Consider the following 14,952-nt stretch of genomic DNA (forward strand, 5'->3'; position numbering starts at 1 on the left):
CCCTTCCACAGGCCCGCAGCTGCATGCCCGCGACACACGGCCCCCCAACCCGTGCTGGAAGCATCTGTTGAAACAACAACATGGCTAGACGCCTGTCCTAGAGGCACACCAGCCTGTAGGAATGAGGGGTCGTTCCAAGGGCTGAGGGCGCGGCAACACAGCGCAGTAACAGAGACCCGGTGTGTGCCCGCGTGCCATGCGCGTCTTGGGACCCGATCGTGAAGCCAGTGCTGAAGTGGTCTCATATGGAGCAATCCAAGCGGCGTGACGGCGGCTGCGGATGCCATATGCCCCAGGAGCCTCTGAAAGAACTTCAGTGGGACCACTAGTTTGCTGTCAAGCTCCCTCAGAAAGTTCAGCAACAGGCGAGCGCATTCCTCGGAGAGGTGTGCTACCATGGTGATCGAGTCCAGCTCCATCCTGAGAAAAGAGATCCTCTGCACGGGGGCGAGTTTGCTCTTTTCTCGGTTGACCTGAAGCCCCAGTAGGCGGAGATGCCGAAGCACCTTGTCCCTGTGCACAATCAATTACTCCCGCGAGTCGGCTAAAATCAGCCAGTTGTCGAGATAATTGAGTATGCGGATGCCTGCTAGCCGAAGGGGCGCAAAGGCACCCTCCGCGAGTTTGGTGAAGACCCGTGGAGACAGAGAGAGCCCGAAGGGGAGGACCTTGTACTGCCACGATCGACCCTCGAACGCAAACCGCAGAAATTGGCGGTGGCGTGGAAGAATGGAGACATGGAAATACGCGTCCTTCAGGTCTATGGCTGCAAACCAATCCCGAGGACGAACGCATTGGAGAATGCGCCTCTGCGTGAGCATTCTGAACGGCAGCTTGTGCAGACAGCGGTTCAAAATGCGCAGATCTAGGATTGGTCGTGACCCACCGCTCTTTTTGGGTACGATGAAGTATGGGCTGTAAAACCCACTCTCCATCTCAGCTGGAGGAACTGGCACCCTTCGCCAGGAGGGCAGCAATCTCCTCTCACAAGACAGGGGCGGACAGGGGGTTGACCCTGGAGAAATACACACCCGTGAACTTGGCGGGTCGTTTCGCGAACTGAATCGCTTAACCGAGTCTGATTGTGCGTATGAGCCACCGCGAGGGGCTGGCCTGCGCTAACCAGGCAGGCAGAGCCCTTGCTAATGGAGTCATCGCTACAATCGCTGACGTACCAGCAGTGGGGCAGCACGGAGTGGGTGTGCTGATCCGGGAAGCACGAGGGTCCTGTGGAAGAGCTGGAGGAGAGAGATTCGCTCTGGCTCCGCACCCTGACTCCGGAGAGGGGGCTGGAGGGCTGAGGGAAGGGAGACGGTCCCCCCAGCGCTCGTGAGCCACTGGCGAAGCACGTCCCTGACTGGCAGAATTCGTGCTGTCACACCGGGGAAGGGGAAAAGTGCTCTTCGATTGATGTTTTGGTGGCACTGAAAAGTACCGTTGTAATCGGGGCCCCGCCCTCCAGCGGGGAAAAAGCAAGTTTCCTCTTCTCCGGATGGCCTGTCTCAGGGACGCTTCGCGGTCCGTTTAACGGACTTAACGGCGCCCTAGGCAGAGGGGGCTGCCTGCTTTCGAGGTGTACGCCGCGCTCACTTGGCCAGAGGCGCGGGCGGGGCAGCACTCGTTGGTGGGGGGCCTCGGCGAGGAGCAGCGGAGGTGGATGGCTCGGCGTGTGGAGCGGGCTTACGGCCACACCGATAGATGACATTGCCCATCGCATCCGACTGCTCTTTCACCGCCTTGAATTCCTGGGTGAATTCACCGACGGTGTCGCCGAACAGGCCAGCCTAGGATATGGGCGAGTCAAGAAAGCAAACTTTGTCAACATCGCGCATATCGGCCAGGTTTAGCCAGAGGTGGCGTTCCTGAACCACAAATGTGGACATCGTCCTCCCCAGCGCACACGCGGCGGACTTAGTAGTCCGAAGAGCATAGTCGGTCGCGGTACGCAGCTCATGTAATAAGCCTGGGTTAGACCCGCCCTCGTGCAGCTCGGCCAGCGCCTGCGCTTGGTAGCGCTGGTAGGTAGCCATCGCATGCAAAGCAGAAGCAGCCTGGCCTGCAGCCTTATAAGCTCTGGCTCCGAGGGAGGCAGACAACCTACAGGCTTTGGACGGGAGGCGGGGCAAACCCCGCCACAGAGAGGCGCCACGCTGACAAAGATTGACCGCGATAGTGCGCTCCACTGACGGGATCGCCTCATACCCCCTGGCAGCTCCGCCGTCAAGGGCGGTGAGGGCGGAGGGACACGCAGCATGGGCAGAGAAAGGTGCCCTCCAAGACTGCTTGAGCCTACTGTGCACTTCCGGGAAGGAGGGGACGAGAGGCTTCGAAGGCTTCGTCTTCTGGTCCTCTACGTAGCACCCATCTGGGGGATGAACCAGCTCCAACCCCACGGCCGAAGCAGCCCGGGAAAGCACGGCTAACATGTCCGCTTCAGGATCCAGCCCGAGCGTGAGAGCTACCATCTGGTTAGACGGATCACTCCCACTACCAGAAGCTTGGATGGAGCGCCGTGAGGAGCGAGAGGTCCGCGAGCCCGTGGGCGGCGGATTATCTCCCACTGGAACCCTCAGATCTGCCCGAGCGCCCGCTGCTTTTTTAGAACAGGAGGCAACTGGGGTGGCTCGCTCTCTTACGAAAGTTAGCCGCGATCTTAGCTGTGCAATGGTCATGGCATCGCAAAGACAACATGAACCGCCCGCGAGCACCGCATTAACATGCTGGACCCCCAAACATACAATGCAGTGATCGTGTCCATCATCCGGAGCCAGGAAACCCCCGCATCCAGAAACGCACAGTCGGAGCGCCATCCTGAAAAGGACGTGCTGCACGACTGTGTTGCTCTTTTAGGAAAGTTGCAACAATACGCACCGCTCTGGAGGACCGGACCCAAAGAACCAGGCAAGGAGGCCTGAGCAGAGGAGAAACCCAAAGCAAAGGAGAAACCCAGCTCGACCGTCTGCCGCCGCGAAAACCCACTCTGGACCGGGAGACACTCGTTCGCTCTGAAGTGCTGAACAGCAAGAGGAACCCTCATCGACTCACTCAGAAAGGATCTGAAGCGAAAAGGATGGCGTTTGCTCGCTTCAGGTGTGCTTATATGCTGGGATAATTGGCGATGCAGCACACCTGTGCAAGCTTACGCTGCCAACTCATTTCATTCATTGGCCTGTTCAATACTCTCCAGACAAGCGGCTTCTGATCCGAATCCTCCTATTCATGGATTCAATCAATCCACTCTATGGCACTGAAGTTCCCCAACCGAAGGGGAATCTCTTTTTATGATAGCAGCATCACAATGAGAGAAAAAAAACTCTAAAGTTCTCATCGATACTGGCTGGAACGCCTTAAAGGCCAAAGTTAACTTTTGATGAGCTGAGATAATTATTTGTCTAGCTGTTTTCATGAAGATTGTACTGATTCAGAAGGATATTTGTTTTTATACTGGCTGCCATTTTGTCTCACTTGATGTACTCACAAAATGCCCATATACAAATGGCACATCCTTCAAAGAGGCTGAAAGGGCATTTTGCTTATGAATATTTAAGCTCTAATTTGCATATGGTTCAAAAAATGATTCCCAGACCAAGGATTTTAAATTATTAAATTTAATGTATCAAGTCTTTTATGTCTCAACTGATATTATCTTGATAACTCTTGAAAATGTTTTACTTTTTTATCTGACTAGACAAATTACAGGCCTCTGAATCCAATAATGAGAATATTTCTTTTCCGCATCGCTTCCTCTTGCCAAGTCTAAATCTATGGTTTATGTTTATGCATTTGTAACATTCAAAACAACCATCACAGCAGATTTACTCTCAAGTGCTGCAGTATAATGAGAGACATTTACAATCCTTGAGTACTCAATGCCCCATTTCCGCCTGATTCTTCAAGAGGAAATATTTCCATGCGGCCCATTATTTTAATGTATTACCAATGTGTTATTTTTTGTACAACAAGTGTCCTACACACACTTTGTATATCTGTCTTTACAACCACAAATTACCATCCTGTAACATTTTACAATCCAATAAATATGGGTTATTGGGAGATGAAAGGAGCACTCTTCCATAAAACAGCTTTAGCGTAAGGATGTGCAGATGCTGTTGAAACCTGTAATAAAACCTATCCCAGAAGCTCTGGACAAACTAAATGTTCTCCACCTGCTGGTGATTAAAAGCGCACCATCTGCTCTCTGCTTCGTTGACCAGAGTGAGAGTGAGGCGGACGAAAGGAGAGCAAGAGGAGGGGACCTTGAAGGAGCTGTGAAATCCAGTCTAGTCTTCCTCCCAGTCTCTTTAGGGCATTTACCAATCCCTATGCTACCTTGAATCCTTGTCAAGCAGAATATACTGTCAAGCGAGTATTGAGCTTTTTCAGCGAAACTGCAGGTTAGCGCATTTCCCTCTAACATCTGGAACTTAAGACTGCAGTATCATCTCATCAATCTAACTGAAAGACAGAGCTGAACTATTTAGCAGTGTTATATGCCTTGGTGTTCCTAAAAATGTATGTCATGCTAATGCTAACAGCATCAACTAAAATGTAGAAATAGGATAGCAATGTCAAGCAAATGTTAGTAAAACAGCAAACCTGCTAAAACCTGCAAGTAATGCAAAAATGTAAATAACTTACTTTATAATGAAGACAAATAACTTGCTATCTACTAGATAAAAAAATGTGCTAATGCTAAACAATATGCTAAAATAAAAAAGAACATTTAAAATCATCTGTGCACTGTCAATTAACATGCTAACAACCCACATTGGACCCATATCAGTTTGCCTACCATGGCAACAGGACCACAGAAGATGCACAGCAGAAAAGCACAGTCTCCAAAGCACTGCACTCTGTACTCACACACCTGGACAATAAAAGCACTTATGCATGAATACTGTTTGTTGACTTTAGCTCAGCATTCCACACTATCAAATCCTCTAAGTAATGATCAAACTTAGAGACCTGTATATCGACACGTCTCTGCAACTGGGTTATGGACTTTTTGACTAACAGACCTCAGAATGTTAGATCAGGCCACATCTGCTCCACCACCATCACACTCAACACTGGTGTACCACAGGGCTGTGTACTGAGCCCCTTCTACTACCTTTTTACCATCGACCGTAGGCCTGTGAACAGATTCAATACCATCATCAAATTTGCAGATGACACCCCAGTGATTGGTCTAATCAGCAATAATGATGCGACTGCCTACAGGGAGGAGATACAGCATCTGGCCACTTGGTGCACAGACAATAATCTGCTCCTTAACACCAACAAGACCAAGGAGCTCATTGTGGACTTCAAGAAGGGATGGTCATTGAGCCTGTCTCATTTTTCAAGTTCCTGGGGACCCACATCTCAAAGGACCTTTCCTGGACCACCAACACCTCCAGCCTGGTTGGGCACAACCATTTATCATCTGGCCAAATGTCTTGTGCAGAGCTGCAGTTACCGTTTGTATCTGCTCAATATAACCAAACATCCACGATCGCTTACGTAGTGAGCTCGTTTACTATATTCTCTCATTTACCAGATTTGTTCTATGCCCACGAAACCTGTCAACACTCGTGCAGACAGTTTCACGTGCTCTGCAGCCCCACAGAGATGTACATTTTTGGGACTTAAAAATTAGTCCGGCCTAGGTTTCTAAATCTCCTTAAATGTCCAGGATTCAAATTTTGCGTTCACTTTCTAAAGCTCGTGTGCATTTTTGCATTACTCTTTAATTAAATATTACTTTCCACCTAGTTTCACAGCTGCTAGTGTGCACAGTCGCAAGATCGAGAGAAAAAGTTAATAAGAGATTCACTAATCTAAACGACACAGAAAAATTTTACTATATACTCTGAGAGGACGAAATGTCATGAGTTTTATAAAAAGTACTACTCAGGTGTGACTCTTATTTTGAAAATGAAAGACAAAATGTTAAGCATGCAGCTATGCATGAGCAGAGTCTTCAATGCACATCAGAATGTAAAATGCAGGATATACAGATTATACACTTATACAGTGACACCCCTGAAGAGGCATATAGTCTGTTTAAATGTACCTTTTGTTGGTTTAATGTCTATGTGGCAGGCGAGATAATTAGTTGCCTAGTGTCAGTAATTTACGGGTCTTTGTCTCAGTCCTATCACCAAACGGCATTCGGGCTATAAAAAGAGAAAAGCATTTGCTACCTGGGATGCATCACCTTGATGAGCTGCGGCGCAGTGAACACGCTTTCGTCACTTCCCGCACCTGCCGAGAGCAGTGAAAGGTTTTGATCGGGCTGAATATCGCTTCGCCTAAAATGTTTTGCTGTGATTGTCAACGCTAGAGTGAGTGTAGAGACTGGAAAAGGTAAGGAAGCATTGTCTGTTTAATGTTGTGGTTAATGCTTATTTGATTGATCTAACCCCAATTCCCTTTGGTGAGCGGTAGGTAGGTGTTTGCATGTGGTTGCAAATTGTTTATAGCAGATTTTAAACTTTTTACCATGATGATTCATTTATCTGTTTATAGGCTGGGTGGATATCTGCAAAGGGAGCTCCATCGGGCGCTTTGCATTTATCTGCGGCTACAGTGCTGTCCAGTTTTTCCTGTTTTTTCCCTTTTCCTTAGTTTAAATTTTCTGTTTTCTTAGATTTAGTTTTCTGATTTTCTTTTTCTATCTTTTCGATTTTTGTTCTGTTTTTGGTTTATACAAGGACTGTTTATTTAACTTATTTTTGTTGGCATATTTATTACTGCTTGTTTGGGTCCTATTTTCCCCTTTTTGGTTAATTTGATTGGATACATTTTATTATAAAGTAGGATCCTTATAGTTTGGCTGGATTTATTTGTTTATTTTCATTATTTTGACTTATTCATCCAGCAGGTTTTGGTTAGATATTCTCTTGGTTAGATACACTCTTTTTGTGAATCTTTACTGTTGTATTTTCTTCATTATTAATGTTTGGTTTATTTTCTCTTTAGTTATTAATTTGGCTTAGATTGAATTGTTTCTTTTCATTGTTTAAGGTGAGATTTAATTGACTTTCTTTGTGTTCATTGACCAATTGTATTACATTTGTATTTTTTTGTTTATTTAATAATTCACTTGTGTAAATTGATTTATTTTTTGCTTTAATTGCAGGGCATTGTTCCGACTTGTCAGCTTGTGACAGAGCCAGAGCTCCCAGGCCGGAAGGCAAATTTTATTGGAGATTTTAGAATTTCTCTCACAGATTGCAGTGGTTTTCACTTGCCTGAAGTACAGTCTGGCCACCTTCCCTGGCTGGGAAGCTCTGGCCCTGGGGCACAATTTGTAATTTCACGAACCACCATGTCAATGTTGCAATATTGGTTTTAATCATGTTTTTATTCAAGATTTGTTAATAAAGTCATTTATTTTTGTAACGTGCCAATGTCTCTGACTGCAATTGGTGGAGCAAACTTGTGCGTGCCTTTTATATAGGTGGTGCATGTATTTTAATTATTTGGGTGAAATTCCCAAGGTGGCGTAGTCGAGTATATTGCCGTAATTATTATTATATTGGGGGTCTTCCTCCATCCGCCCACCTGCCTCCCGTCACATCTATATAGTGAAATCTGCCATGAAAAGCTGGGAGTGTCAGAGCAGAGCTCATTAATAGTAAATTTATGTACATTCACATGTAAATTATGTTAGAGAGTAACTTCATCATTCCGAGTTTATAATAGTCTAAAAGGTGATGATAGTTAAATTTGGTAGATTTGTTCATCTTTTTTGATGCTGAAGGAATCATTTGCTCCTTTGTTTTTTCCGGCTTTTTTTTTTTTTGTTTTGTTTTTTGAGTCAGTTTTGCATTTGTTCGTTTCTGACTGGATCGATGTCAAAAGCATTTCAATAATCACACGCACACTATTATTATCAGCTTAAGAAGTTTGCTATTTCAAGTATATACACGCTTTACAAGGGCAAGCGAGAAAGCAAGACCAATCACACTTTAGATGGCCTTTTTAAAAAAACTACAGGGCACAGGGTAGATTCGGCTCTTCTTTTTGGCTTTGTGGCTGTTCATCAAGACGATGACAAGGTTTGTTTGAGCTCTGGTCAACAATAGCTCGTTATTATATGTATATATTATTACGGTGTAATGTCTCGGCTGTGTATTTAAAACATGGTGGTTCCTTTGTTTTCATTTTGGCTTGATGCTCTAGCGAGTGACGTATCGCTGTAAACCAATAGCATTCAGCTGTGCATCTAGCTCCGCCTTTTGGTACCCTTTTGTTGTGCTAGGGACCCTTTGCAAAGGGTACCCAAAAAGGGGTATGGTGCGTTTTTAGGTACCTTTTGACAGTGAAAACGGCTCTAAAAGCGCACCGAACCATACTACTCCGTGGAAACATACAGTAAGTGTCTTTCACTATTTAGAGGAATTTGTGGGTAGTGTACGAGAGAGATCTCAGGTCTGGTGGGAGCAAACTGCGGAAGGCTCCAACAAGAAGCAGTGGGTCCAAATTCCTTATAAAGATTAATTTTATCTTGAACTGACTCATCTTCACTCAGGGCAAGAAGGCAGGTAACTTCTGTCATCGACCACTGACCACTTTCCTCCTCCATGTTTTCTCTGTTGTTGTTGTTTACCGCCTTGGAGTCTCCACACACGTTCTTCCTTCTAGGTTATTAAACTCCGGAAAAGTACCATATTTAATGATGTACAAAACAAAATGCCTCAATAAATCTATACAATTTTTTTTATGTGCCACATATATGATTTTTATCTGATTTATTCCCACATATGAAGGAGGTCTGACGCCGATCTTTGAATATCCGAATGTATATGTTTTTTGTGTGTGTGTGTGTGTTTGTTTACACAGTCATAGAACAGATGTGATCTGTGTCACATATGAGCAAAACATCGGATTTGCGTCACATTTAATTGCCAGTGTAAACGGAGCCTTTGTTTTCCTCAGTTTAATAAGTGGCTCATATTTAAATACCTTAGTTAAACTAAGGCTAATAAAAGCAAATATTGTGTAAATGTGTATAGCTTTTGCCTATTGTGGTACTGCATGATGAAAGCGGAAATAAGAAAAAAAAGAAGCACTCAAAAATTAGTCTAATATCTTTTTTTTCTGAATTACTGTTTCAGTAAGTTTCAGAAAGTTTACTTGCTGGTTTCTTAAGGCTTTCAGAAAAGGTAATCGATCTGTAACAGGAATGTTTTTACAGCTTCTACTCTAAGTGATTTTGAAATTCTTCTCTGGCTGGCATTCATTAAAAATTAAAAAAAAAAAATGATAATGACAGTACTTGACTGTTTGGGCTCTTCAGCTGTGCTCCTCGGGTAACTAAACAATTTTTAGCTGTTTTCACACATACTTTTGAGGAATGACACAGTGGGAGTTTGAGATGGCAGTTCTTGGAGAACCTTTAAAAATGCAATAATAGAAGTGAGCATGGAACGAACAAAAACAAGGTGTACTGTGCTTGTCATCGGGGAGAAGTGAAGGTCAGGTTGTCTATGGAGGTCTGGCCGTACCTGAACATTGACAAAGTGTCAGTGGATTGACAGGAAGCTGTATTTTTGCAGCAGTGACAAGACACAATAAGCGTCACGTTCACCTCATGCCTTGATCCACCGTACCTGACATCCGGCTGGACAAGTGTTGACGATGATGATCTTCGTTAAGTTGACTGAACATAAAACAATTAATTGTTTACAAGTTGTAAAAAAAAACAAGAATTGTGTTGTTTTAGCTCATTTTAAATAAGTTCTTTAAATAAGGAGCAAATATATATTTTGCACCCCCAACCCCCCCCCCCCCCCAAAAAAAAAAAACTCAATAATTGTGATGTTTTAGCTCTTTTAAATTAGTACTTTGAACAAACACTGTAAAACCCAAAAACTTAAGGAGACTCGAACCATTTGAGAAAACCAATTGCAACAAACCATTTAAGTTCAACATTCATTCATTCATTTTCTTGTTGGCTTAGTCCCTTTATTAATCTGGGGTCGCCACGCCCCTTAAGTGCAACAACGAATCCTAATGAGTACTGTGAACTTAATCTATTTGAGTAAACAAAGCAATTTGAGTAAAGTAAAACCCAATAAATGAAGGCAACCCAAACCGTTTGAGAAATCAATTGCTACAAATCATTTGTGTTAAAAATACTAATCTATATGAGTATTGTGAACTTACTCCATTTAGGTTAGAGTAATGAGGTATTTTATTAACTCATTACCTTCGACACTGAAGTCAACAGTACATTTTGATTACATTTTGAATTAAACTCATTTTATTGGATAAAGTTGACTGTTGGGTTTTACAGTGCAGGAAAAGTATTTTTTGAGTGTAATTCATGACAAAATGAAAACTGTCATCATTTATTCACCCTCACATAGCTTTAACCCAGCAGACTTTTGTTCATCTTCAGACTGAAAATAAAAATATATATTTAATTCATATCATAGACATTTCTTGCCCTTGCATTAAACATCTATTCACAAAACAAGAAAACATGTATAAATCCAACAGTTTTTCATGAGTGATTCGTTTTGTGATTTTGTTTTCATTTATTAAGACCTTGAACAATTTTGTGAAGTTTGAAAAAGTAACTTTTATTGTCATTTTAATAGAAACAAGTGATATTTTTATTTATTTATTAGTATTGTAAATTATGCTACTAACACATGGTAATAAACTGCCTTTTTGATATTTTACATGCTTAATTCTATAGAATTGTATAGAATTTCTACTTCTGTAAAGAAGTATAGAATTGTATAGAAGTTCTTTGCATCAAGCTGAATTCAATTCCTAGCTTTTTTGCCAATCCTTCCTCTTCTCTCTGCTTCCCATGCATTTTTGTTTCTCTCTTTACAGTACTAACTAATAAAGATTAAAAAACTTAAAGTCAAAAAAAAAAAGCTAAGCAGAGGTCAAGATCCCATAAATCATAACTTTAAATAAATGGAAAACACCAATTTAGTGGGGTTGAATTTGAGGGTGGGATTGGGTGTCACACCTCCTTTTTAAAATCGTACATCGTACGAATTAGAAACATTGACAAAACGTGAAATAGTTATGTTTCCTTGATGAGATCAGGCTGAAAACACACATGAAACACAAGTAAACTGAAACTTTTTATTTTTACAGTGTATCATATGCAGGCCCGTGCAGAGAACGTCCAAAGGGCATGTGCAGGATAAATTTTTGGAAGAGCAGGGGGTGGGGGTGGTGGGGGCAGATCTGCAGAGTGGATGAGTGGATGCGCGCGTACTGATCAGCTGTGTTGTCGCGCGCGTACTCAAGAGCGGTGTTGTCGCGAGCCTACTGAAGGGCGGGACCGAAGGTGTGCCGCGTTCCCGGGGCACTTTTGATCATTTTGGAAGGGCACTTTCTATCCAAGACTAAAAAGGGCATGTGCACTGCACAGGTTGAGCCCTATGTGTGCACGTGCCTGATAATATGTGCTTCAGAGTGTTAATAAAATGATTTTTAAAAATCCATTTGAAACTAAATAAATCCAAGTGTTCTGTATGACTGTTTTATTTGATGAACACCTTTATTGTATCCTGTGTTTGGATGCTATCTGCTTTTGGCACATAGGGAGTTGTAAATGACACACACACACACACACACACACAAACACACACAAAATGGTTCTTTTAGAAAAATTACCAGCAAATTACTGTAAAGAGATTATGCATGAGTAGGCTCTTTTAAATATACCAGAAATTCAGTTATCACAAGTTTCCATAAAGAATCAGAATTTTTTACTACCAGTAAAATTCTAGAATTTTGCTATGTGTGAATGCAGAAGGAAAATTACCGGAAAGTTCAGAACACAATAAATCAATCAATCTGAATGTTCTAACACCAATGATGCGTTTACTCGCTGTTGCGCATTTTATATGTACTGTAATTTCTGGTTAATAATGCCACATAATTTATGAATATTTTGGAACGGATGTGTGAATAGTGTTTTTCTGTTAAAAAAATAATAAAAAAATCAACCTAAGAGACTAACGTGTTTATTTTATTTTTTCAATCTTTCATGACAGATTCCATCACATCTGTGACACTGACCACTCAGTCGCCAGTTCTGTCTTCTCGATGACATCATGCATCGATCACTGACAGCAAGTGATTGTGACATCACATGATCAGAATGATAGTTAAAATGACATAATTTCACACCGACTAGTTTAACCGACAAAAATACAGTGTAGTATAAACCTAACAAAACAATGAATAATTTCATTAATTTCAAGTCATTGAAGTCAATAGAAAAAAAAAAAAAAACAGCAGAGACAGGTCATATTGGTAACTTTCACACAACGTCAAGCTGTAACATCATTTGACAATGATATTTTTTATTTTTTTATGTTGCATTGGTAAGTAACCAAAATCTGTCCGAAGTTGGACACTGACATCGGCCTGACGTTGAGTTATGATGTCAATCCGACTTTCGTTTTAAAACAAAACTCAACGTCCGACGACCTTGGGGTACAACATCAATCTGACATCATGTTGACATTTTGTGCCTGCTGGGAAGATATTCTAGGAGTAAATCATGACAAAATTTTCATTTTAGGGTGAACTACCCTTTAAATAGTCAAAAGTTTGTTTTCGCAAATTTTTTGGTGTATAACCAAACCAAAAATTGGCCAATTTACTCAGGCCAAGATGTAGGGGACATTTTTTTCTTCAGTGGAAAATAAAACAAATATTTTAGCTGAAGCCATGGTACTTGGAGATTCATAAAGTGCAAGTCAACAAATACTGCCACTTTTTACAGTAAAAAAATATTAAAAATACTGGTTTCATTTAGAGATAACAGATGAAATGTCTCATTTCATTCCTCCCAAAAGTTCTAAGAACTATGAAAAAGTTCCTCCATTGCTCAAGCCCCTATTATTAGCTTTTATCCTAAATAGCTTATGAATAGGCTACTCCTTTAACAAAAATTTGAACCAAAAGCAAAGATAAATGACAAATGACCTGTATGAAATCAAAATGAGATTGTTATCAAGGGCATTCACACATCCAAAGCTGAGCTGTGATCTAAAAACGTTTTGATGGCTTCAAAAAGCTCCCGCGGAGAGAATAAAACGAAACTTTATGATTACAAACTTTTCGTAAACTCTGAAGTCTGAGAGTTTGATGAGGTTAAAGATGGAAAAGAGTTTTTATAAAAACTCCCCGCTGTGCATAAAAAGCCATTTCCAAACAATTTTGATACCGATGAGAACTGAGAGAAGAAAACCGGGTCATAATGACTGGAAGAAGAGCGCAGGTATGGATGAACGCAGACACACCTTTAAATAGTCATCAGTATTCAACACTTGCTCTTCAGACTTTCTGAAACTTATCTTTGATTCCTTAAGAACTGAATAAAACCGCAGGAGGCCTTGTTGATGTCTTTTGCAAACTCACCTTAATAGGCCCTCTGGCTCTAATTTTCCTCTCACGGGAGGAATAAAAGTGTTTTACATTTGTACTTTATTCTTATTTTTGGCAGCCGAAGGGCGAGAAAGACAGATCACATCATCTCACAGATCAGTCTCAAACCTGAGATCACAGTCTACATGAAAATCTTTTATGCTTTTTTACTCAAATCTCACATCATCCTTCCCCCTGATGTGGAACTGGCGTTTGTGAGTCACTCATGCAAATTTTTGTTTGTAGCAACAATTTTTGGCTGCAACTTATATGTGTTATATAGACTCAAGACTGACTGTATTTCAATAAGCATGTCTCATTGGATGTATTTTATCAAAGAAAAGAGATGCAGGGTTATGTTTTTACTCACCACTGTCTTCATTTCCAAGAACACTCTCCTCAGGCCTTCCGGTGCATGAATATTCATAAGCGTGCGGAGCTCATACTGATGTTATAACACACCAGCTGCATTCACTGTCATTCACTGAGGTATAAAATAATCATCCTGCTAATCATCTCGAGGTTGTTTTTCACTGCTAAACTAATGTACGGGTTGCAATTGAGTTGTTTCAGAGCAGGCAGTTTGAAACACGCGTCATCGTATTTTCATGTGTTGTGGTGTTTGTGGTTTTGCAGCGACATCTTGTGGCTAAACTGGTGACTGAATGTGGACGAAGCCTAGTTACAAGGTGAGATTGATGACCTGGATCAGTAGATATGATATATTTACAGTGAATGATATCTAAAAATGTTGGATTTGATACAAGTTAAAATGTAACATTTACTCACAATGCAAGGGCTGGAGTAAAAAAAAATATAATAAGACACTTATCAGTTGCTTTGTTTTGACTGTGTGTTTATTTTTATACCAAGACTTTTAAAGTAATATAATTTGTGAACTTAAACTAATAATGTGTTAATACTAACTACATTATATATTTATATATAATTTTATATATATATATATATATATATATATATATATATATATATATATATATATATATATATATATATATATAATTTTTTTAAGCTTATAATAAATGATAATTATTTGCAATTGGAATTTTAAGAAACGGTGACCAAGCTCCATTTATTTGGTCAAAATGATGGTGTAATATCATCACAATTTAAAATAACTGTTTTATTTAACATATTTAAATAAAATTTATCCGTTAAGCATTAACTCTACATTAATAAACGTTAGTAAGCAGTTTATAACTGCAGCTACAAATGCTCTATTCTTGACTTATAACCATATTTATAATGTGCTTAATAATTGTATTTTCATACTTAGTAAATGATTTATTTTTCATTACTAAATTAAGTATCGCATTATTTACAAACCAGTTGTATTTAAGAGTAGTTGAGGGTTTTTAGGATCATTCAGAATGAGTTATGATTAATGAACTATTGAAATTAACGTTTATATGTCTTATTATTCAGGCATATATTAATGGTTACTATGTATGTTAATAAATGCTTTATTAACTCAACTTTACCTAGTTTTGTGACCTAATCTAAAGTGGGGAGTATTCATGCTTTATAAATCCT

General features: G+C 41.0%; 1 long non-coding RNA gene across 1 annotated transcript in view; it reads right to left on the reverse strand.

The window, feature by feature from the left end:
* Positions 1-14,015, reverse strand: part of LOC141379542 (uncharacterized) — a 30,338-nt gene extending 16,323 nt beyond the window's left edge. The window contains exon 1 of the long non-coding RNA XR_012396376.1: positions 13,769-14,015. This is a non-coding gene — a long non-coding RNA (uncharacterized lncRNA). The remainder of the gene's footprint in view (positions 1-13,768) is intronic.
* Between the last annotated feature and the right edge of the window lie 937 nt (positions 14,016-14,952).

Source organism: Danio rerio, chromosome 20 (assembly GCF_049306965.1).
Source record: "Danio rerio strain Tuebingen ecotype United States chromosome 20, GRCz12tu, whole genome shotgun sequence".
Taxonomy (NCBI): Eukaryota; Metazoa; Chordata; class Actinopteri; order Cypriniformes; family Danionidae; genus Danio; species Danio rerio.